Consider the following 27,215-nt stretch of genomic DNA (forward strand, 5'->3'; position numbering starts at 1 on the left):
CAACCGCCCAACCACTGTAGTGATGGGGTCCAATTAAGACCCATATGCCTTCACATCTAATCTTTTACATCACATCCATTCTTGCCCTATCACAACCCATATACATCTTATCCTATCACATATACTTCTTACCTCATCTCATACACATCTTATCACATCTTATCACAACCCATATACATCTTATCCTATCACATACACTTCTTACCTCATCTCATACACATCTTATCACATCTTAATTCATCTTATCACCTGCTAACTTATTTCATAAGCATCTTATCACCTCTTATCACATCTTATACACCTCTTATCACATCCTATCACATCTCATATCTATTTATAGAATACAAGAGAATTCTTATGTTTGATATAATATTTCTTTACACATTTATTTATGCATAAATTCCATTTAAGGAGAATAATACTTTCGAAGTAAAATCAATCTTTTATGCATCTTCCTATGCATAAATTCATTTTAAATGAAAATGACACTTTTGAATTAAAATTCAATCTTTTATGCCTCTTCCTATGCATAAATTCAATTTAGATGAGAATGACACTTTTGAATCAATCTTTTATGCATCTTCCTATGCATAAATTCAATTTGGTAGGAAATACACTTTTAGAATAAAAGAATTTCTCTTATGCATCTAAGTTATGCATAAAATCCATTTATGATGAAAATCACACTTTTAGTATAAAAAGAATATCTTTTTTTTGCATACTTCTATGCATGAAATCCAATTATGATAAAAGTAACGCTTTTATAATAAAATAATCAACACTTATGTGAATACTTCTATGCATGAAATTCAATTGTGATAAAAGTAACACTTTTATAATAAAATAATCAACTTTTATGCATACCTCTATGCATGAAATCCAAATATGATAAAAGTAACACTTTTATAATAAAATAATCAACTCTTATGCATACTTCTATGCATGAAATTCAATTGTGATAAAAGTAATATTTTTATAATAAAATAATCAACTTTTATGTATACCTCTATGCATGAAATTCAAATATGATAAAAGCAACACTTTTATAATAAAATAATCAACTCTTATGCATACTTCTATGCATGAAATTCAATTGTGATAAAAGTAACACTTTTATAATAAAATAATCAACTTTTATGCATACCTCTATGCATGAAATCCAAATATGATAAAAGTAACACTTTTATAATAAAATAATCAACTCTTATGCATACTTCTATGCATGAAATTCAATTGTGATAAAAGTAACACTTTTATAATAAAATAATCAACTTTTATGCATACCTCTATGCATGAAATCCAAATATGATAAAAGTAACACTTTTATAATAAAATAATCAACTCTTATGCATACTTCTATACATGAAATTTAATTGTGATAAAAGTAACACTTTTATAATAAAATAATCAACTTTTATGTATACCTCTATGCATGAAATCCAATTATGATAAAAGTAACACTTTTATAATAAAATAATCAACTCTTATGCATACTTCTATGCATGAAATTCAATTGTGATAAAAGTAACACTTTTATAATAAAATAATCAGCTTTTATGCATACCTCTATGCATGAAATCCAAATATGATAAAAATAACACTTTTATAATAAAATAATCATCTTTTATGCATGCATCTATGCATGAAATTAAATTATGCTAAAAGTAACACTTTTACATTAAAATAATAATCTTTTATGCATACCTCTATGCATGAAATCTAATTATGATAAAAGTAACACTTTTATGTTAAAATAATAATCTATTATGCATACCTCTATGCATGAAAATCAATTATGCATAATATAAAAATCAATTTCTCTATGATTACAATGAATATCTTCAATTAATCTAGGATGAAAATTCCTAGAATATGGTAGGAAGTTTTTATAAAAATTTTGCCTAGCTCCCCGCTATGACTGATAAATCTCAATTTTTCTAAGGGATAAAGCTTATCATTAAGAAATAAATAGAATGATCCCTAATTGGATCAATAATCCATAATGGATTGAATCATCAATATTCATGAAATACATAAACTAAAAGCATCAATATTCATGAAATACATAAACTAAAAGCATAGAAAAAAGCCATTAATTTGGCCTCAAGTATAGATTAATCTTGGATTAAGAAAAAGCTTTATGAAAAGCTTCATTTGGATTGAGAATGGGTCATGAGTATGACCATTTCTTGAGTGAGAGAGAGAAATTACATAAAAACCATTTGAATTAAGCATAAATAGAAATTTATGTAATTCTTAACTATCATTAAAATCAATTAACTTCAATAGCATTCATCAAATTATATAACTCTTGACTACCATTCATCAATTAACTTCAATAGCATTCAAAAACCATTCCAATTAAGCTTCTCAAGCTTGAGAGGGGTTGAGAAGAGAGAAACATTGAGAAATTATAGAAAAGATCAAAATTCACCATTTACCTTACAAATTGCTTGATTCTTTGTTCACGGTAGAGGCCCCCAACCAATCAATTGGTTCCAATTAAGCTTCTCAAGCTTGAGAGGGGTTGAGAAGAGAGAAACATTGAGAAATTATAGAAAAGATCAAAATTCACCATTTACCTTACAAATTGCTTGATTCTTTGTTCACGGTAGAGGCCCCCAACCAATCAATTGGTTAAGTATGTTGATGGAGCCACCAATGGGGATTGAAGAAAGAGGGAAGCTCCAATTTCTTCAATTTGGAGAGAATTTTAGAGAATAGTAGAAATTAGCATTATTTCAGCATAACTCTAGTATAGTAAAATTATTCTATTTGTTTCAAAGGACTCATGTTCTATTTATAGGAGAGGGAAGCTCTAACCAAAGCTAACTGAATTCTAGAATTTTCCAGATTCAGTTTGGTTAAATTTGGACTAGATTTGGATCTAGTTTGGTTCCTTTTTTATTCGGTTTGGTTCCATTTTGATTTGGTTTGATTCAAGAGAGAGGAGAGATAAAAAGATCACATTATTTTTGAGTTTAAAACTCATTCAAACATGTGAAATATGCACCTTCTTTAATGGACTCCCCTTCCTTACATATGTGTCAAAATGGAATCATTATACCCAAAATATCTCATATTTTTAATATTGCTCATAGTTTTTTACTAATAAACCTTGTACATTTTCAACTCTTCATCTTATGTGAGCATTTACTCATTTTTGGATACCCAAAATATCTCATATTTTTAATATTGCTCATAGTTTTTTACTAATAAACCTTGTACATTTTTAACTCTTCATCTTATGTGAGCATTTACTCATTTTTAGATACCCAAAATATCTCATATTTTTTATATTTCTCATAGTTTCTTACTAATAAACCTTGTACATAGTCAACTCTTCATCTTATGTGAGCATTTACTCATTTTTGGGTATCTTCTTTTACAAATTGGATTTATCTCCTCCCTACACATGGATTGATGCTATTGTCCCATAGGAACCTTAATTGGACCATAATCCAAAAATTTCTGAAAATCTAGACCCTTAGGCTAAGGTCCTTTATACCCATTTCCAATAAATTCCAATTGCACATTGGAAAGTTCTTTTTGAATTTCTGTTTTTCAGGGGAATTTATTTTAATAATATGAGAAATTTTTCTATCTAAAAATATTCAAAATCTGAATATTCTCTCTCTAGAATATTCTCTCTCTCTAAGTCAAAACAGTTAGAAACAAGGTCTTTTATATTTCTGAAGAGGGGATTGATTACAAGGGAAGATGCTAGACATTTTCAGAGGCTGGGGAGGAATCTTACATTCATCGCATCCCCGCAGGAGCTTACTGTACCTTCAATAAGCAGGAGGTGAAGAGGTTGGGGAAGGGCAATTTAGGAACTAGGTTCCTCTCGTGGCTCGCCACTTTTGCGTTCCTCATCAGCGAGATGAGGATTCGGATGAGGAGGTAGAGATGCCTCCATTGCAGTTGGTAGGGTATTTGAGGGATGACAAGGAAGTGAAGGCAGTAGGAACGAGTGCTGGTGTAGAAGAGCAGCTTGCATCATCAAAGCACTTTCCAGAGGGTGCATAATCTGCAGCTGAATAGCCCACTGTAGTAGAAGATGCGGGGCCATCTTCCCCACACCAAGAGAGCAAGGTGCTGCCAGAGCTTGAGATCAATCTCTTGAGCACCATTGTGGTGGAAGGTGAAGAATACTTATTTCTTCATGACCTTGAAAAGACAGCTTGGCTTGAGGATGGATGAATGCCTGGGTATTATATGCACGCGATGTGAGGTGGACCTTGATACGTCCACCCAACCTCGGTCCTCACCTAGATAGTGCTATATTACCCCCTAGAGAATCTATCGCAGAGACAGTTGCTTTGGTCAAGGAAACTCTGGTTAAGACCATAGAGCAAGCCCTAGTTCCAGAGGAGGAATTCACAACCTTACAAGAAAAGCTAGAGGAGGCTGAAAAGGATACCCTTGCTGCTAGAGCAATGGAGGAGACCAAAGCACCAAAAAAGGATGAGGCTAAGTCCTCGATTGACCTCTCTGCCCCCACCAGCACTGTGGCAAAAGAAGACATTGAGCAAGAGGTAATAATTGACCTTTTACAACCTAGAAACATTTGTAATTATGTATAGGAAAATATTTTGATTTTTCCTTTGATTGCAGAGGGTGGTTGAAATTGACGCATTTGCTGGGAGAGGCGGCGGCAGTAGAGACGAGGCCAAGGTCCATGGACATGATGTTGCATTGGCGCATTATCTTGGTCGACTTCCTGTGGATGGCATCGCCATTATCCATAGGGACTACACCCCTCAATCTACCTTCACTCTCTTCTTTTTGAAAGCCCTCTCCAAGGTGCTCTGTGTAGCCTCTATGGCACAGAGCACCAAATGTATAGTTCTAATTAAAAAATCCCTTACCTTCGATGTTTCTGGATTTAGGGGTAAGCTTCTTGCTCGTATAGGTATAGCCAAAAGCATAGGCATAGAGGATCCTCAAGAAATAGCCGAATCACTCCTTGAGCACACTCTGCCCAATAACAAGAGAACGAAGCGCAATATTGTAAGAAAACTTTTGTAAAGATGATGTATCATTTCTTATTATGAATACAATATAATTTTTGCAAACTTATTATGAATACAATACAATTTTTGCAAAGTTATTTTCATCAAGTATATCATTGTTTTTTTTAGTTTGTACCATCAATGTTTTTGTGAATGCATCAGAAATGACCCTAGGAGCCTGGGGGAGTAGTGCCAGAACAGCTTCCCCAGCCCTTCAAGAGCAATTCTCTGATGCATTGGATGATAAATAATGTATTTTTACACATGATTAAAGGTATTTTTATCTTATAAATTATTGTTTCTCATAATCAATGTACTCAACTTAATCATAAATGCATCAAAAATGATTCTGAGTGACTGGGGGAGCAATGCCAGAACAGTGCAAATTTTGAGCCTGCACCGCTGCTGTAGAGCCCAAATTGGCACTGTTTTGGCATAGCTTCCCCAGCCCTCTAGGAGCAATTTTGATGCATTGGATGATAAATAATGTATTTTTATATATGATTAAAGGTATTTTTATACATGATTAAAGGTATTTTTATTTTATAAATTACTGTTTTTATAATTAATGTACTCAACTTCATTATAAATGCATCAAAAATGATCCTGAGAGTGGATGGGGAAGTAGTGCCAGAATAGTGCAAATTTTGAGCTTGCACCGTCGCTGCATAACCTAAATTCACACTGTTGTGGCAACTTCCTCAGTCCTCTAGGAGCAATTCTGATGCATTGGATGGCAAACAATGTAATTTTACACATGACCAAAGCTTTTTTTGTCTTATAAACTATTGTTTCTCACAATTACTGTACTTATCTTTATTATAAATGCATCAGAAATGATCCTGAGTGGCTGGGGGAGTAGTGCCAGAACGGTGCAAATTTTGAGCCTGCACCACCGCTGATGTAGAGCCTAAATTCACACTGTTTTGACATAGCTTCCCTAGTCCTCCAGGAGCAATTCTGATGCATTGGATGACAAACAATATAATTTTACACATGATTTAAGATGTTTTTATCTTATAAACTGCTATTTCTCACAATTAGTGTGCTCAACTTCATTATAAATGCATCAGAAATGATCTTGTTGCTTCTTCCCTTTCTTGGGACCTTTTGAGGCATCCTTCCCAACAAAACCAACCTTCTGTATACCTTTTCCATTTGTCTTTTTCTGCCTAGGAATATCAATATGAGCATTGTAGTATGGACAAGGCCATCTTGATGTCGTGCCTTGAGCACAACCCAACGTGCATTTAATTGTCTTCAAATCTCCCCCAAGATGCCAATCCACCTTGAACTTTCCTATGTTTTCTACATCTAAAAGTTGACCATCAATTTGCTTTTTGATTACATCTATTATCCAGGGAGTCTTTTCAAACATCCATGTCAATACCTCTCATGTGTCTCCTTCGGTACCTCGAATGCACCAAGCCACCAGACCTCTTTCTCAGATTGCACACTAAAACTTGGTTTGGTAGTCTTTTCCCATGCACAAATCATGGCCTCATTCATGAGCGTAATGCTCATACATTCTAGCTTCCGACCTTTCACAATTTGGCACTCATCTAGCTTGAGCACAAATGAAAGTGTGCTCCCGAAAACTGCAAATAAACGGTAATTTACAATATTCAAAACAAAATAATCGCCTTTATTTTCTACTGAAAAACATGAATAGTAGCAATTGCAAGTTCTCACCTTCTGGTGAAAGACCATAGAACTTCACCATACCTTGTTGTAGTCTCTCAATATGAACAAAGATGTTATCATAGTGAAATTTTGTACTTGTTGTCTTGATTTTCTTTCTGCTCAACCCTGTGTCTAATGTTAGTGTGTCCTCACTGTGATAAAACTGTCCTATAGCTCGCTGCACATCATCATTATTACGCTTGACATTGTGAATCACCTTGAGTAAAAGTGTAGGAAATAAAGTGCCAGTGATTCCTTGTCTTAGAAATGCATCTTTTACAACCTAACGGATTGCTTGGTACCCTTTCATGCTGATTCCTGCCGCCTGCATCACAAGCATGTTGAATTAATGAAGAATCAATGGAGGTGGTAATCTCGCTCACTACATTGCTGACACAACATCTTGGCATATTTTAGGATGATGAGGGTTAGTAATAATTGAGAGAATATCCTTGGTATTCAGAATGGCTTTGACCAAATCCTTCCATCCCTCTTCATTAGAACCACACACGTCTTGCAGAAAATTCCTGGTAGAACACAAATCATGACTATTTTGTTTAAATCATTGAGTGCATAATGAAAGTCTATGTTACTTACTTTGTTGTACGAATCCTTTTCTTCCGTGCTCCACCTTTAAACGCAAAAGATTCTATACCAGCTAATGTCTTTTTGCATTCACGAGCACCATTTGGTGGCGTTGCTTTCAGTCGTTTGATAAGTTCCTCTAGCCTTTGAATCTTTGCATCCTTCTCCACATTCTGTGCGAGGATCTCTTTCATTTTATCTGATGATGTTTTAAGTCCTTGCTGACATTGTAAAAGGCTGAATTGTGATGCTTACAATTAAGATTGGAGAATATGGGTTTGCCAAGCTCCACTTGTTGTAGTCAATCTTCTGTAGTATCCTAACAAGCCAAGCTCTCTTTCACCAACAAATTGCATAAAAGATGATAAATTGCAGAAAGGAGGTTTTGCTCTTAATGGAGGGTCAGCTGGATAGAGATTCCCATCAACCCAAAGATCTACATTTTTCTCCTTAGCTATCCTATGAGCTTGGACATATTGTGCATCAGTAGGATGAGTTTTTTTAGAGCTGCCATACTCTTCAGGAATATGAGCAACCTTCCATTTTTCTAGCTTCACAAGGGGCTATACACACAGCTTGCAAAGGCTCCATAGCTAAGCAGAGGAAGAAGCTAAATCAGAGAGAGAGAGAGACAGAGAGAGACAAAGAGAGAGGGAGTGAGTGAGAGAGACTGTTAAAACTTTGCTGTTGCAGGTTTAACACAAATCCGTTTTTCTAAGTAGAAAATGATCTTTTTGATATACAAATATACTAACATGGAGTTTTTCATCAATAAATTACATTTATGAGAAATTTTCAAAAATAATAATTTTTGGGGTCCCCACAATTTCGGGATCTAACAGTTAGTTATGTTTATGGGGTTGTGTGGACCTGACAGTTAGTTATGGATGTACTGGCTTCTGACAGGCTTTTGACGTAACCCTTGAATTACATACTTTTTGGAGGAAAAAAATTATTTTCATCATACATATTGGTTGGGTGGTGTTTTTTCCACCTCAAAATGTAAAAAAATTAAAAAAAATTCACTTTTTGGGACCCACCTAAATACGAGAATGTTTTGCTGATGTGTGGAAGGGAGATACGGTGGGAGTTAATGAGAAAGGAGATTTCAAACTAACAAGAAAGACTCAATTTATATGAAGATAAAAAATTCAAAAAGTAAGAGAGAAAGTATGAGAAAAGTTAAAAAGTAAGAGAGAGAGTATGAGAATATTCCCTTTAAAAAGTGAAACTCGGGGGTTATGGCTGATGTGGCAAGGCAAAAAATAGAGGTCATCATAGCCTTTGTCTCCCTTAAGCCCAGCTTTTTAAGCTCTAATCTCTTAAAATTAGGAATCCTTAGGAGGCCCTTTTTGGGTCCAAAAAATTCCTAATGACATCGTTTCAAACTCCGTCCAAGTGGCAGGACGAGTTGTCAAACTCATCCACCACTTGTACGCTTTGCCGATTAATGAGAAGCTAGCCTCTACAGGCTGCACCCGGCTAGGTTGCTATTGCAGTACGCGTGTAAGTCTGACCACTTCACTAGAAACATGTTGACCGAGTCCTTGTTTCTCTCCTTCTCCTCGCCACCAAAACTAGGCGGCTTCAAGTCTTTTAATAACGACGAAGGTGTCTCTACGGATGGCCTTGCAGGTGCATCGGCATGTACTCTTGCAACCACTGGCAAGGCTACGCTCACCTGTGCCACAGGAGCTCGGCTACCACGAGGAGTCAGAGTACTAGACGAGGCGACTGTCATAGCGTCTAATCGTGTGGAGATGCTCTGTAGCATCGTGACTAAGTCAGCGTGGACTTTAACCATATTGTTCAATTTTGCATTAAGATATTTAAAAAGTCCACTAGAGAGCTCCATCTCTGTCAGGACGTCAGTAGGGTCTAATAGGTCATAATCATCGTTGTCATATTCCAAGAGGTCCTCCTCGGTCCCCTCGGCGACATCAGTGTTCATGTCATCTAGCTCATCGGCCAGAAAGGGGTCATCTGCTCTACTACTGTGGCCGCTGCTGCTGCTGCTGCGGGCTCGCTAGGTCCTAAGGGGGGTCAACAGACGAGGAAGGCGCTGGCAGATCACGCGTGATCGACGAGCGCAATCCGAACACCTGACAATGGTCAGGCATAAATGGCCTAACAATTCGGTCGGGGTTAAACCCGCGATCGAGGACAAGAGACCTGAAAACCCTAGAGAAGTAGAAGGTGGTGTGGACCCACTATGCCTAGCAGACATATTTTAATTCTTGCACAAATAAAAATGTGAGAACTCGAAAATTACAAAAACGCTAATAAAATGAGCAGTGGAGAGAGAATAGTCACCCCCCTTACGATCGCATGAGACTGTGATTGAGACTGTTGATATGTGTTGCGCTGCGAGCCTCTACAAGCCTCGCTACTCCGAGATGCTCCGATCCGAGAGAAAGGTGCCCTGCAACTCATAAAAAAAATTAATTGATAGTTATCATGCGAACAACCGCTTGGAGCCGTAAAAGGCAGTGGTCATCAAGTCTCATGTGTCCCTCTACGGCAAGAACCGCTTCACCGAAACATATGTCCCAAATACGAATACCATCCCACTGTGGGAACCAGCCCCTGGTGCCGTGTATAACTTTTCCCCCCCCAAAACAACGAAAGACCTATTGGGTCTCTACGCAAATAGCTAGGGAGCCTTTGTTGCCTCTGCCTTTGCAAAAGCCTGTGCACGAAAATCCAGGAAGCCCCGAGCAGGCAAATGGAAGCGCCCACGCTAAAGTCGAAAGTTCGGCCTCCATAGCATGGCTGGCCATCTTCCCCCGGTCGGCGGCTGTGTGGTCGTGGGCTGGTCACTTGTGGGCTGGCCGCCACCGACAGCGCCAGCATGTAGGCCGCCTCGCTGCGACAAGGCAGGCCGCCCGTCAAGGCTCCCCCCCAAACTTCTCTACTCGACTATTCTCCAGCCATCTTTCCCCTAGCTGGCCGTCTTCCCCCCCACACACAATGGGCTATTACACAGTCGACCTCTTCTCTCACAGAGAGTTAAACACAAAATTGACAAGCTCCAAAGCAAAAACACAAAAATTGCTTACCTGCAATGGAGAGCTTGGGTGTGTGCAAGGGGGGGAGAGAGAGAGAGAGAGAGAGAGAGAGAGAGAGAGAGAGAGAGAGAGAGAGAGAGAGAATAGAGGAAACCCTTCCTTCCAGCTATGGCCAACCTCTTTTGTGTACATGACTTCTTGCTGTAGAAGATGATGAAGACCTTTGGGATAAGGTTATCCCCCCAATTTTGATTGAGAGCCAATCATTAAACGGCTAGGCCCGCTTTGCATGCCACTCGCGATCCCGACGCCAAGCTCTCCGCTACAGGTGCTACTACAGGAGGGGACAGCCTCTGGCTCACCACCCAATTGTAGAGGAAGAATGAGGATTGCCCCTCATCTCCCAGGCTATATAGTGCATGACCTGCCGTCCACACTAGCCTGGCCGCCCATGACTCTGCATGGGCATCCTCTCCCAGTGAACCCGGATGGCCACGTCCTCAGTGCTTCGGTTGAGGCGTTGACGCTAAAGCCCCGTTTGCCATCCGGTCTCACAGGTGTTATAACCTACGCGACACCACTCAAGAGAAAACACAAAAGATTACTCCTCCCCTCTGAGCCTAGCACATATTATCTTTGTGAACTTGTTCTTCCCACTCAAGGTTTTAACCTTGGCAGACACACCTACAGAGATAGAACCAGAACAAGCAGCATCAATTCCTGCCGACTAAGGAATCATAGGAAATTGAGATAGTGACCATCCCAATGCAAGATCCAATAGACCACATGGATACACGTAAAAGGCCAAGGGGTGAAGAGCCATCAAGCCCAAGCAAAAGAAGGCGTCTCGAAGATGAGGGAAGAATACCCCAACTATCCTTCCTACAAAATGTCGATTATGAATAGTTCATGCAAGAAATAATGGAAGGTTTAGATGAACTATTTAACTTGGCAAACACACCTGCAGAGATAGAACCAGAACAAGCAGCATCAATTCCAGTGCCGCGACTGAGGAATCACAAGAACTTGAGACAACAACAGTCCCAACGCAAGATCCAATAGACCACATGGATACATGTAAAAGTCCAAGGGGTGAAGAGCCATCAAGCCCAAGAAAAAGAAGGCGTCTGGAAGATGAGGGAAGAATACCCCAATTGTCCTTCCTATAAAATGTCGATTATGAACAGTTCATGCAAGAGACAATGGAAGGTTTAGATGAACTATTAAACCCACCGCATGCTACTAGAAGGGGTCGCAAGCACAAGTGCACCATGGGAACATGAACAAAAAGTATGGCGTTGCCACCTCCTCACAACACACATGCTGCATGATCGTAACGCTGCACTTTGGAAGTAGGTTAACGAGTCAAACTCACAAGTATAGACTTTAAAGGAACACTTGGCAGCAGACAGCAGCAGAGGCCACCTCCTCACAACACACATGTTGCATGATCGTAACGCTGCACTTTGGAAGCAGGTTAACGAGTCAAACTCATAAGTATAGACTTTAAAGGAACACTTGGCAACAACAGAGGCCACACATCAGGAGGTCATCATGAAAAGTTTGAAGGTCATGGAGGAGCAAGAAACCAGATACAAGGAACTTGAAAGTAATAATGTGGTTCTAAGCCAAACCATTGTTCAGAGAATCAAAGAGAATACGGTTCTTAAGGCAAAGTTGGATCAGGCTAAGGAGGAACTCCAAAAGGAAGTTACTTACGACCACGAGCTCACATCCCTTCATGCCCAACAACAAGTACAAGAACTCCAGCACAAATCCATGGCTAAAGAAGAGGAGCTTCAAAGCCAGATCCAACAATTATCCTCAACTCTGAAAGAAGCTGAAGGCAGGGCCACTCACTTACAACAAGAGAGAGAACAATCAAACAAGGCACATACTAAGAAAGTGAGAGCACTTAACAACACCGTCAGTGCTAGTCAAGTCGAGATGTAAAGGATGGTATTAGCACACCAAGAGGCAATGGCACAAATCACGTAACAGCTACAAGACAATTAGAGGTTGGCTTCAGCAAATCATAGAGGCTCAAGTAAGAGAGGCTACAGCCAAACAAGCCCAAGAGGAAGCAACCTGATGATTTGAGTATATGGATGCTACAAGGATGGTCTGTGAAACCGCAATATCCAATCTCCTTAGCACCAGCAATTCCCGTCTACAAGAGTTGGAATGCCAATTGGCAATACAGGATCGAAGTCAATGGAAAGATCCCATGGATAAAATGTGCCTACTTGAGTGAGCCTCAGAGATAGGTCAATTGCCAGTAACCCCTCGAGCCCCTCCTCAAAATCTTACTCTGTTTTTGTCTACACTAACCCTCTCCTTACTTCAATACGATATAAATCTATCTCAGGACCTAGGCCTAGGTGAACTAACCCTCAAGCAGAACACTGAATGCGATGCTGACCCCGCTATTATAATGGGAGTTTTATGGGGAGATATAGTATTAATTAATCCACAAGATATCTAATTTTATCCATTACATCCTATTATGTTAAACCTTCGTAGTTGGTGTCGAGTAGTACTACAAAACTATGAAATTTTGGACAACAGTGTCAACAAATTAGACCTGTTTGTTCTAGATGACATTCCCAACACACTGGCCAACTATGAGTTAGTAGCACAAAGCTATAAATGGATTATAAGCCATGGGCAGCTTGAAGTCTACAATACTCACCAGCATCTAAACTTATGTGAGTCTACATTATATCACCCTTTTGGAATTCTAAAACTATACTCTAATATCTACAAACACTTAGAATCCATGTTAACCAATGTACTCTACACTTTTGATGCCACCCATATTGAATATCCTACCATAGATCCTGAAGATATCCTTGACCTTCAAGAGTTTATGAAATCTCACAGACCTAGCCACCCACCCCTCAGCATAGGTCATGGTCAGGAAGAGGCATCATCTTCATCTTCCATTTCCACTTACCCCATATAGTCTAATGTCGCTAGTAAATTCCTTAATCCCTATCCTAATTCTCCACTTACTAACACTGACACATCTCGGGCCGACTGCATATTCTCTACTTTCACTCCTCAGCAGATAGATTTTCCCACTAACCCTCTCGCCCCCGAGGAGATACTGGCACCTCACCTGTCTCCCCAACGGCAACCTTAGGAGGTACACTATCCTATTCTCCAATACAAACTTGAAGATTTCACTAATGATACAATTTTGGAGTCATTTTCTAGTGCACAATATGAGGGCTTCTTTCGTGGGAGCTGGCAATCCTCTATTAAATCCCAAGCAGATGAGCCCAAGCAGATGTTCAAAGTACTAATGCATGTAACACCTTTTGAACCAACCTGAAGGATTCTACCACAAGCGTACTCCAAGGTCACTGTAAGATTCCTCGTCTTCAGTATCTAGAAGTTTAAGACATCACTGTACACTTTCCCCTGACTGTAATCTTTGAAATAGCTCATTTTCTCTTAAACTGACTTAGAGAGAGAAAATATTCTAGAGAGAGATAATACAATTTTGAGATATTTTTGGATACAAAGTTACCCTTTAATTTTAAGATGAACTCCCACGAAATATAAGTTTTAAAAGAGTTTTCCAATGTGCATTATAAATTAATTGAATATGTGTACTAGACACCTTAGCCTAGGGGTACCTATTTTCAAAAAAAATTGGATTAAGGTCCAAAGAGTGTTCTAATGGGCCTATGGTATTAATCCAAGTGTTTGGATAAGAAAAATGCAAGAAGAAAAGAAAATCTACAAAAAATGAGTAAATTTTCACATAAGATGAAGAGTTGACTAGTACTGGTACTTAGTCTTTAGAAAATGTGAATCTTGACACCTCGAGGAGTGGAAAGCATGCTTCAAGGAGGCACCTATAAGTCCCATCAAACCCCCATTTTTTCATTCAAAAATACTCCAAAAGCATGGGATATTTCTAAGATACCCACGCGTGTGTCGAGGAAGAAATGGAACATTGAGTTGGAGTTGTTTTCTGATTACGGGCCTGGATTTGGTTGGTTGACCTTGTTCGTCTTCAACGGATGATTCCATGGCTCCCTTTTGGTAAAGTGGATCTCGTTGGTTGATCTAGCTGATCTTCAATGGAGAGTCTTTATGGATTTTATGGATAAAAGAGATCATACTCCTGGGTACTATGAGTTAGGAACCATGAAACGGCCCCTGAGTGAAGTACTAGATGAACCTAGAGAGATTGACGAGGTGGTGGACACCCTGGTTGCCGATGATGCCATAGGTATGCTGAGGAAGGTATGAATGGAATTTGGATTTTCTGGTACAAATTAGAAAAGTTGGAACTTGGACCTTGGAACTAGAATAGTGAGGATTATGATGGAAACACTATGGTTTTATTGCAATTCTGTCTTGAAAATAGTTGAATCTGAGAAAAGGCTAAGTGGTGTGTCTATTTAATATTTTCGCATGAGTGTCGGCTAGGGGACGTGGGATCTCTTTTCCCAGGTACCCGCGTCGGGACAAAACACAACTAAATTTTTATAGAGAGATCCCACCAATACAGTAGTTGGGCAGTTGGCTAACCCATGGGCTGGTTGGGCTGGATTGGTGGATTCCTACAATAAAGTTCAATTCTATTCAAAGTTATGATAGTTGAAGTAAGTCATGGGATAATTCTTGTTCTTTGGGAAAGAATCAATGGCTGTGTCTCACTTGAGGGAAAAAAAGCGTTGATCTCTATGAACCAAGTGCAAGCGTTGATCTCTATGAACCAACGGTTGTGTCTCTCTATGAACCAAGTGCAAGTTCCTCCTTGATTCAGCCATGTGACCCGCGGGTTCGGTCAGAATACAAAGGATAGTTAAGGCTCTTGACTACGTTAGAAAGATTCAAAAAGAAATTCCTAGGAGGAATCACCTATATTTTCCCAGCAAGATTTTTTTTTTTGAGGATTAGTTTGGAAAGAACCGAGGGATTAGTCTCTTGCCCGAATATTCATGGGCGAGGCCCCAAGTAAGTCACTTTACCCTGCATAGCTGCTGCTGCCTGTCTTTCAGTTGAACTACAGGGTGTGGGTCTTACATTTGGTATCAGAGCGTTTCGTTGAAGTTGATAAATCAAGAAGCAAGAAATGTAAAAAACTTATGAGTTACCAGTGAAAGATTGTAATTGTGTGTTGAAATTCATACGAGTTGATATTTAGAATGGAAATTCATAAATTGGAAATTGGGTTTTCAAATGGAAGTACTGCATTTGTGTGGAATCCCCGACCTTCCTTGAGGCCTAGATATGATGGTATTTTCCTTATAGCACCAAGGGTCGTGATGAAAACCCATATATATCGTGGGTATAACTGTAGCTCTATACTAACAGTATATGTGAGTGAATCAAAGACCTTGAAGTTATGAGTAGAAATGCTATGTTGGAAAAAAAAAAAATTTAGATGATGATTTCATTTTTCAAATGCTGGTTGATATGATTTTAGAATTCTGGTTGAAAATTAATGGATTGATTTGGATTTTGATTGAAGGATGATGATTTTTGAATTCTGGTTGAAAGTAGATGAGTTGAATAAGTCATGATGATGAATGAAAAGAATTCCAGTGATGATGTTAGTAACTTGGAAGACAATCAAGACTTTCAGCAGATCACTATAAGATTAGTGGATCGTGATAGATTATTTGCAGCTTGACCTTTGGCCCAGTGGACCCAATTGTGGAACCATGAATTGAGAACTTGTATAACTCCAATTCCCATGGGGAATGTTCAGATGTTAATTGAAAATTACTGGTCTGATAGACCATCATTGTGTTCAGGATATGAATGATCTATTTTTTGATAATGAGTTCTGTATATTTCTTTCTATAGAAAGGATCTTTATCCCACGATTCTGAGAGGGTTGACCAAACTTCAAAGAACCCCAGAATCAATTGGATCTAAAGTTTAATTCCTATTTGGATTCGAATTATAAATAAAGTGGTCTTTTCACCTGAGATTCTTTTGAGCGTCTTGGTCAATTTGGAAAAAGGGACTTGACAAAGAATTTTTGCATCAACATAATCATGGATTGAGGTCCTCGTGGTAGAAATGTTAACCCCTGACTCAATGAGGAAGAGCTTGATGACGATGTGCACAAGGCTCTCCACAACTCTCCCAACTGGAACCCTCTTAGGGGAAGGAGAATACTTGGGAGTCGCGATTGAAGATTGGATCAAAGCAATGGAAGAGTACTTCGATGTGATGGAGCATAATGACAGGAGCAAGATAGCCCTTGCTAGACTAAAAATTATTGCCACAGCCAAGGTAGCTTGGAGGAACCATTGTGAAACAAATCATTTGGACCGGAACCTCCAGACTTGGGAAGAACTAAAAACTTATCTTCAAAAGAGATTATGTCCCCCAAGATGAACGAATTCGTGGATCTTTCACAAAAGAAGGCCGTACCATTGAGCAATTTCATCAGGCCTTCGCCGTTCTCTTCTCTTGAAGTACGCCCTATCTTTTAGTGAAGAGATACTTTGGATAAGTTCATTCGGAAGATGAATGAACCCCTGGATACCTTAGTAAAGAAAATGCCAAGCCAGCATCTATGGCAGAAGCGGTATAGATGGCTAAGGATTTCTCGAAGGTTTTTGTAGTCAAGACTCCAACCAAGACAGTGCCTTTGTGTTTTAAGAGGTTTCAGAATTTAGAAAATACCTCAGACCTCCCTCCCCCAAAGAGACAGCAAGGGTTTAGGCCCAGAGTGTGGGTGGCTTCAGGAATGAAAGAAAATATTTTTTCCCATGACGCAGTTCCCAAAGCGTCGACTTTTTCTAGGGAAGATCATCGAGTTCAAAACATATGTTTTGGATGCCAAGGTTTTGGGCATCAACTTAAAGATTGTCCAACCCCTTATTTGATCAAAAAAACCAAAGAAGTCAAGGACGTGGATTATCTAGATCCGCCTCCTTGTTTCAGTATAACCAGGGATTCCCTAGCCAGAGTCAGGGAACTCCATTAGAAGCTTCAAAACGGCTACTTGATTCGAATTTGAATTTTGGGGAGAAAATGGAATTTAAAATCTAGCGGATAAAACCATATCATGTAACATATCTATGGAAAGCTCTTGATGCATAGATCACGGATCTATAATCTCCGCTCAAATCGGAGCTTGTATGTAGAAGTTATGGAGGTCCGAAAATTGTAAAATTGCCCCCTCTCCTTTTTGGGGAAAAAGTGCACCCTTTGACCACTCTTACACCTCTCTTAAAAACCCAACATTTCAGTCCACATGGCAACCCCCCATTTGGCTATTCCTTAATCACCTTGATTAGGCTTGGGCAAATTAAAGGGCCCAAGAAGACCCCATTCACTTCCTAATGCCTTAGATGAGGCAGAATCAAACTCATCTATTGGAGACCGCGTTGTCGTGCCGTGGTACGTCTATGATGTGAAACCGTGCATGTGAGGCCGTCAAATACACATCCAGATGCATGAGGTTATGTGCCATGACGAATCATTATATGATGCCTGAGTATATATGTTCATATTGTAGATAAGGTTCAATAAGATGAGCTGAGGCTGAGCCAGGTTTTGAAGCCTTTGACAGTGTGGTGTGAATTGTGGAGGATTTTTTTTATGCTTATGGAGAATTTTGGAGCTAGCAGATATCTTATGCCTTGATAGGACTGGACTTTGCTTGTGATATTAGCACTGAGACAGAGAACCTAATGGTGCATATTGGTCGGGATCTTGATCGTATGTTTCAAATGGCAAAAATCATATGCACAATAAGGATGCTAAATGAAGCTAAGGCGTGAGAAAAACCTTTAGAAAGGTTATGGTGTAAAGGTGAAAAGGAGTTGATTATATATATATATATATATATATATATATATGGTCAACACTCCATAACAATGGAAGAAAGGGAAATAATAGGTGCATTGAGGATTTTAACCTTAATGCTAAGGTTATGTTTTATAACCTTAGTGCTAAGGTTAACAAAATATTGGGGAATTTCTAGAAAGAGCGCAGCTTAATGGTATATACAGCTGGCAGAAGCTGGCGGGTAGGGGCACCGAAATCGCCGCGGGAAAGAGAGAAGAGACCGGAGCTTCACGGCGGCGAACCAGAGTGGAAAGGGATTTTGCAGAGTTTAGAAGAACAGCGTCGTTGGCGACCAGTCAAATTGATAGGAAGGGCTTATCTTCTGTGTACTGCTTTTAGGTGCTAGAAATGATGGCAAAATGGAGTGCTATTCAATGATATGCTTCTGGAAAAATACAAGCTTACAGTCAGCAGAGGGTTCTGTTCCGCGTTTCTTCCTCCTCCGTGTACCGGCGCTGAAGCGGCTACTTTGGATTAATAAAAACAATGAAAAAGTCGACGTGTTTACTCGTCGCTTATTTCAGATAAGCATAATTTAAAACTTACCTTATTACTTAGAAAAAGGGCATGGTAAATAAGCCTTTAAAGGTTTTGGAATATATGGGCAAAGGTTGATGAACAAGATATAAATTTTGGAGAACTGAAGTTTGTAAAATCATGGAAGATGGCCTTGTGACTGCTTGACTGAGTTTTGGAAATTATGTACATGAAATAGCTATGCCGTATTCTATCTTTTGCTTGTGAAATGTTAGAATATTAAGGCAGGTTTTCAGGTGAAAAAGAGCATCATGATTTAATGGTTCTGAGGGCACTGGATGAAATGGATGTAGCTGGCCACATGTATATTGGAAAAATTAGAAAGCTTTATCATGCCCACATGTGAATGGTTCAAAGGGATTTCATGCAATTCTGTGCAATCATCTGAATGAATTCAAGGATGTATTGAGAGAAGTGGATACATGTATTTGTCATTGGAAATAATGATGTTCAATACTCCTTGGGAAATCTTATACGTGAAATTCCTTGTTGGATTTGACATTCACTCTCACAGCTAGAAGTTTCGTACTTTCCTGGCTGTACCGCACACGTCACGACAGCTTTGGTGAACCCGACGTGAAACTGCTGGGGTGAGAGTGTGGTGAAACATACAACGAAGATATGGCTGAGAATTCTGAGGGCCAGGGGGTTCATTTTGACCCCGGAGTTATGCAGATGTTCCAAATGTTTTCCATGTACATGCAACAGCAACAAGCTGCTGAGAGGGGACAAATTTCCATGACCAAAGCCTTACAATCAATTGTGAAAAAGGTAGATCAATTTGATGGGAAGGACATTACAAAGTATCTGCGCAATTATGTAAAGGAGATGGAGCTAAATAGGGTGACCGAGGAGGATATGGTTCGAAGTTTCGAGTTGGTATGCGTTCCTGAAATAAGAGAGCGCATAAAAGGATTGCAGACAGCACAGGGTGGCAGAAATTGGGAAGAATTCAAACTTGCTTTAAAGGATGAATACTTCATGGAGGATTCTGAGCGAGTGACCAAACGAACTTTTTTGGAATGGGTCACAAAACCTAAAATGGGAATTTCTGCCACAGAATTGCTAAGGGAGTTTGAGAAGCGTTATGCCCAGTTGTCAAGAATAGAGCGTGCAACTTTGGACAGAGAAAAGACAGAGCTCTTCTTGCAGGCAGCTGGGAAAGATCTCCAGGAGACATTGGAAATCCTCCTTGAGGATAAAAATACAGAGCAAGGATTAAAGAGTGATTGGAATGATGTTGAGGATGCAGTCACTATGTTAGCAAAGCGGCAGCGGAGGAGGGATAAAATGGTGATGGGCTCTGCAACCCCCATAGCTGCTGTTACCCCTGAGAGTTTATCCAAGCCAGCTGCTACAATTCCTAAGATAGATGGGCCGATGGATGAGCTTATCAAGGGTATGCGTGATTTAAAATTGAAGATGTCCAGGATCGAAGAAAAAGGTCTACCATTGGGGCAGGCTTCTATGCAAAGGCCTCAAATCAAAGAAGGGTTTACATATAGATGCATATGGTGTGATGACCCAGAGCATGCAAAGAAGGATTGTACCAGCTATAAAGAAGCTCTTAAAAATCAACTTGTGTTCTTCAAAGATGGGAAAATCCATCTTACAGAGACTGGTCTTCCGCTGAGTACAAACTTTGGGAAAGGAGGGATGAAAAAGCTGGTAGAAGATATGGCTGCTAGTCATGCCATTTCTATGGTTGAGGCAGCAACCTATGGATTAAAGGTTGGTCAACTAAAGCAGGGATTTGAGAATGATGAGGATTATGAGAATGAGAATTTTTGGCCGTCAACAATGGAATTAATTGCATCAAAGAAAGTGTCAAAGCAAGCTTTGCATGAGGCAGGTGATTGTATACGCCTTGAGACTGGCTGGGAGGAGCCTGTGGATTCTTTATCCATTCATGCCTATATTGCCAAATGCCAAAATAATGAGGCACAGGTAGAGGAGAAACGTAAAAGGGAAAATGAGGAAGGAGGGCCATCAAAAAGAGTTACACGTGGAAGTGAAAAGAAGGATCCTGGGCCATCACATATGCCTCCACAGCAAAGCAGACCTCTACATGATGTTTCAATGGAAGAAGTGCCAGCAAAAATGAAGGAGAAGGGTAAAGGGAAAAGTCCACTCTACAAGCTTCAATCTGATATTGAAGTTGCAACAGATCTCAAAAAGGTGCTTGAAGAGAGAATTCTAAACAGCAGGGTGGAATTCACACTAGGGGAAGTCTTGGGGATTGCAAAGAAAGAATTTCATGATGAGATAATTGATATTATACGAAGAAAAAGGCAGTCCATAATTGAATCTATTCCATCACAAGGGGAAGCAAGCACTTCCAAGACTCATGGTGTACAGGTACAGAAAAAGGAAGAGAGAGAAAATGTGGTGGAATGTAATCACTCTGCTGATGGGGCACGACAAGTGCGTTTTGTAGAAGAGGATGATGAAAAAGAAGTTCTTACAAAGAGTCATTACTCCAGGAGCCATTGGGCAAGAGCCACCACTGAAACCCTTGTCAAGATAGGTGATTTGGAAGAGCCATATGTCGCTCTAATTGATCATGGGTCTGAAATAAATCTTATGGCTAAAAATCTCTACAACAAATGTAAGTGGCCAATGGATGTGGATCATGGGTGGATGATTAAAGCAGCTAATAATTCATCTGGAGAGCTTTATGCAGCATGTCCAAATGTAAGGGTAACTATAGGGGATGTGAAGGATGATCAGAATTTCTTTGTTCAGGAGATGTCATCGTATCCCCTCATTCTTGGGCAACCCTACATTACAGCTGTAAGGATGGAAACAAAGGTTTTGGATGATGGTTCAGCTTATGCAAGAATAAGGAGTAAAGATGGCAAAAAGGCTGTTCAGTTTTTGACAGTTTGCATTAATCATGAAAGGAATCGTGAATCTCTTAGGGCACAGTCACTCCCAAAGATAAACAGAGAGTTTATGAATTACAGGGAGATGAGGGATTTTGGCCAGGTGCCATTGTAAAGCGGGATTCCAATGGTACAAGGGGAAATGAGTTCTCGCAGGACTCAATCAATGTAAATAGTTTTTCAGCAAATTTTCAGGGATTCTCCAGCTATGGGTCACTGGTTTTTGTAAAAAGCAAGGATTTAAAGCGTGGCATGCAAAAACATATACAAAATGAACAAAAAAGTTTTGAGCAGTGTGGACTTTTGGAGAAGAATGAGTTTATTTCAGGGGTGCTTGATGAGGTGTCATTTATAGATACTATGGATGTACTTTTTGATATGAGAAGAGCATGCTTACAGGGTGGAAATGAAGTGATAAAGGTGTCATCTGTGGAGATGTATGATATAATCCAGGAATTTGAGGGGGTGGAATGTAAAAACATGAATTGTGAGATGGATGCTCATGTGGATACAAAGTACAAAACGGTTGCAAAGAAGGTGAAACCAGTTGCCTTGCCCTTGCCACCAGGAAGCAAGGAGAAGATAGATGAAGCTTCTATGCAGCCAAATCTTAGAGATCCGAAGAAAATTGGGCATAAATTTACTCAAGAAACTCTGAAAGAGCTGAAGATTGGTGAGAGGGATTTTCTGTTGCCAGTTGAAAGGGAATGCTTTGAGGAGATGCTTGTAAAACATGGGAAAGCTTTTGCCTTTCAGTCGCATGAGATTGGTTGTGTTGATCCAAGTGTAACAGCACCAATGGTGATCTTTACTGTTCCACATGTGCCCTGGAACCTGCGGCGGCCAATTCCAGTACCAAAGGCTCTCTTGCCAAAGTTGATGGAATTACTAAAGGAAAAGATCAAGATGGGAATCTTGGAGCCTTCATGTGCCCCATATTCCAACAGATGGTTTACTGTACCAAAGAAAAATGGGACATTGCGCTTTATTCAAGACATGCAACCTGTAAACAAAGTCACAATCAGGAATGTGGGAGCAGGTCCAATTGTGGATGAGTTTGCAGAAGCATTTGCAGGGAAAGCTATATACTCTATGGGTGATCTGTATTCGGGATATGATCAGTTCCAGCTGGATATGCAAAGCAGGGACTTGACCACAATGAGAACTCCTTTGGGATTAGTAAGGATGTGTACCTTACCACAGGGAGCCACTAACTCAGTGGCACATATGATGAATGGAATGAATAAAGTCTTACGGGACTTCATACCACAAAAAACTATGCCATTTTTGGATGATGTGCCAATAAAGGGCTGTGATGAGAAAGACAAAGATGGGAATTTGGGTTCAAAAGGGTGCCGCAAGTTTGTGGCAGATCATATAAAGGATTGTGACATGATTCTATCCAGGCTTGAAGAAGTGAATCTTACTTTATCTGGGCAGAAATCAGTGTTTGGGGTTGGTGAAGTGCTAATAGTGGGACATCTTTGTAGTACTAGTGGACGCCGTCCTTGTCCAGCCAAGATAGATGCAATACAAAGAATGAAGGAAATATGCATTAATGTTACAGAGCTGAGGAGATTTCTTGGAGCATGCGTCTTTTATGTTATTTGGATCCCACATTATGCACATGTAGCAGATCCTCTTTATCAGCTTTTGAGGAAAAATCAAAAATTTTTGTGGAGTGCAGTACATATTAAAGCTATGCGGAAGCTGAAATATTTGCTCCAATCATCACCCATTTTGAGAAAGGCAGATTATGAGTGTGGCAGGCCTGTGATTGTTACAGTTGATACTAGTCCTACTGGGATTGGATGGGCAGTAGGGCAAGATGATGAGGATGATCATAGGTATGTAATTAGATTTGGAGCAAAGGTATTAAGCTTTCGGCAGCGAAAGTATCCACAGATCAAGAGAGAATTATGGGGGATTGTCACTGCTCTAAAATGTGAAAAAGAATATCTTATTGGGGCATCTGTACTTGTGGAGACTGATTGCTTGCCACTTCTTGGGATGATAGCAAGTTGTACCACTCCAGATATTGCTATGCTTAGGTGGATTGCTTATATCAAGTCACTAAATCCTGAGTTTGAGCATATTGCGGGAAAAGATAATCCAGTTGCAGATATGCTATCACGAGCCAGGTATGAAGAAGAGGAAGAGATGGTTAGTGACATTGATGATGTGGGTACAAAGTTCTATACCACAGCATATGCTAAGGGGGATCATATTTGCTTATCAAATGCACTTGAGTCTTTTATTGAGGAAATATATGAAGGGGATTGGTTGCTTATTGGTCAATATTTGAGCACTCTGACAAGGCAAGAGAATTGGTCTGACTCAGAATTTAAGAGGATCCGCAGAAAAGCATATGGTTACTTCCTAAAGGATGGATATCTCTGGAAACATCCTAAACAGAGGAATGCTATGCCACAGAGAGTCATATGTGATAAAGAGACTCAAGGGAAGCTTGTGAAAGAATTCCATGAGAGTCTCTGGGCTGGGCATAGAAGTGTATGGGCCACCTTTACCAAAATAAAGGAAAAATATTGGTGGAGAGGAATGTACAAGGATATTTCCCAATATGTGGAAACATGCATAGTATGCCAAATGTACTCAAATGTGAGGCATCGTGATGGCTTACAACCAACCTACCCACCTGCCATGCACTACAAGTGGGTAGTGGATCTAGTTACAATGCCTTTGGGAATTTGGCAGATGCGGTATATAGCACTTGCAAGAGAAGATTTGACAAATCAGGTAGAAGGGCGTGCCCTTAGAACAAAGAGTACGGAAACAGTATGCAAATTTCTCTTGGAAGATGTGATCTGCCGATATGGTTGTGTTGGGAAAATAACAGCTGATAGGGGAGAGCTAGATGTTGAAGAAGCAAGGGAATTCTTCTCTAGAATTGGTATCAAACTGTCTCTAACATGTGCTTACAATCCTGAGGGCAATGGGAAAAGTGAGCGAGGACATCCTCCAATCATTAAAGCTTTGGCTAAGGCATGCAGAGAAAGGATGAGAGTGTGGCCAAATCTGCTACCATATGCCTTGTGGGCTGACCGTACAACTCATAGCTCAGTGAGACAGGATACATGCCTGCTGAATTAATGTATGGTTAGAAGCCAGTGATGCCAGTTGAAGAAGTAATTCTAACTTGGAATGTATTGCCCTGGGTGGAAGGATTGAGCAGAGATGACCTCCTTGCATTGAGAATAAGACAGTTGGAGAGGAGGCCTGAAGATGTAGAGCTTGCTAAAGCTCGCCTGAAAGATGCAAGGCTGAAAAATAAAGAAAGATTTGATAGTAGACACAGACTCCGGCCAAAACCTATTGAAGAAGGTGATTGGGTTCTAATGTATGATAGTAGCCTTGACAACCAATTCACTGTTCAAAGAAAATTTGCAAAAAGATGGTTTGGCCCTTACATTGTCAGGCATGTGCATGGGAATGCCACATATACTCTGTGTGAGCTTGATGGAACAGAAGTAAAGAATCTTGTGGCTGGCAAAAGAATCAAGATATTTAAAAGAAGGCATGATGGTGATCCTTTTGATTCACAAGAAATTCAGGATGAGAAGCTTGACAGTGGAAGTATGGATATGATTGAAGAGGAAGAGGATGATCTTCCTGGAACTGCAGAAGATGAAAACGACATCCAGCTATATGTAGATCTTGATGATGATTTGGCACATACCAGAGGATGTGCAGGTTTAGAGGGGGTGGATGTCGTGCCGTGGTACGTCTATGATGTGAAACCGTGCATGTGAGGCCGTCAAATACACATCCAGATGCATGAGGTTATGTGCCATGACGAATCATTATATGATGCCTGAGTATATATGTTCATATTGTAGATAAGGTTCAATAAGATGAGCTGAGGCTGAGCCAGGTTTTGAAGCCTTTGACAGTGTGGTGTGAATTGTGGAGGATTTTTTTTATGCTTATGGAGAATTTTGGAGCTAGCAGATATCTTATGCCTTGATAGGACTGGACTTTGCTTGTGATATTAGCACTGAGACAGAGAACCTAATGGTGCATATTGGTCGGGATCTTGATCGTATGTTTCAAATGGCAAAAATCATATGCACAATAAGGATGCTAAATGAAGCTAAGGCGTGAGAAAAACCTTTAGAAAGGTTATGGTGTAAAGGTGAAAAGGAGTTGATTATATATATATATATATATATATATGGTCAACACTCCATAACAATGGAAGAAAGGGAAATAATAGGTGCATTGAGGATTTTAACCTTAATGCTAAGGTTATGTTTTATAACCTTAGTGCTAAGGTTAACAAAATATTGGGGAATTTCTAGAAAGAGCGCAGCTTAATGGTATATACAGCTGGCAGAAGCTGGCGGGTAGGGGCACCGAAATCGCCGCGGGAAAGAGAGAAGAGACCGGAGCTTCACGGCGGCGAACCAGAGTGGAAAGGGATTTTGCAGAGTTTAGAAGAACAGCGTCATTGGCGACCAGTCAAATTGATAGGAAGGGCTTATCTTCTGTGTACTGCTTTTAGGTGCTAGAAATGATGGCAAAATGGAGTGCTATTCAATGATATGCTTCTGGAAAAATACAAGCTTACAGTCAGCACAGCAGAGGGTTCTGTTCCGCGTTTCTTCCTCCTCCGTGTACCGGCGCTGAAGCGGCTACTTTGGATTAATAAAAACAATGAAAAAGTCGACGTGTTTACTCGTCGCTTATTTCAGATAAGCATAATTTAAAACTTACCTTATTACTTAGAAAAAGGGCATGGTAAATAAGCCTTTAAAGGTTTTGGAATATATGGGCAAAGGTTGATGAACAAGATATAAATTTTGGAGAACTGAAGTTTGTAAAATCATGGAAGATGGCCTTGTGACTGCTTGACTGAGTTTTGGAAATTATGTACATGAAATAGCTATGCCGTATTCTATCTTTTGCTTGTGAAATGTTAGAATATTAAGGCAGGTTTTCAGGTGAAAAAGAGCATCATGATTTAATGGTTCTGAGGGCACTGGATGAAATGGATGTAGCTGGCCACATGTATATTGGAAAAATTAGAAAGCTTTATCATGCCCACATGTGAATGGTTCAAAGGGATTTCATGCAATTCTGTGCAATCATCTGAATGAATTCAAGGATGTATTGAGAGAAGTGGATACATGTATTTGTCATTGGAAATAATGATGTTCAATACTCCTTGGGAAATCTTATACGTGAAATTCCTTGTTGGATTTGACATTCACTCTCACAGCTAGAAGTTTCGTACTTTCCTGGCTGTACCGCACACGTCACGACAGCGTTACATCATGATATGAGTGATTCTTTAGGTTGACCCTTGTGATGACAGAATCATGTCAGAGGTACAAATAATTGTATCCCCAATCTTGAATCATTTGAAATTGTCGCATGAATGGTCTACCCAATATCACTTCATAGTTTGGATGCTTTCCAAAATCCACTACTGCAAATGTGTGCTCATATTCAATCCCACATGTGGTGACCAATATGTTCTCTAGCAGCCCAATGGGATGTTCTAAGATTCCATCTGCTAGGATGCAAGCGCATCCTTGTACTCCTAATAGCTGGTTTGCCCCACTTTTTCCAAATGGACCTTGTCACAATGCCCACTCCTGCACCACTATCAAGTATTGCAGTTGAAGCTACTTTTCGCACTTCTAATG

This window comes from Cibotium barometz, chromosome 44 (genome assembly GCF_041138505.1).
Source record: "Cibotium barometz isolate CiBa-2024 chromosome 44, ASM4113850v1, whole genome shotgun sequence".
In the NCBI taxonomy this organism is placed as follows: Eukaryota; Viridiplantae; Streptophyta; class Polypodiopsida; order Cyatheales; family Cibotiaceae; genus Cibotium; species Cibotium barometz.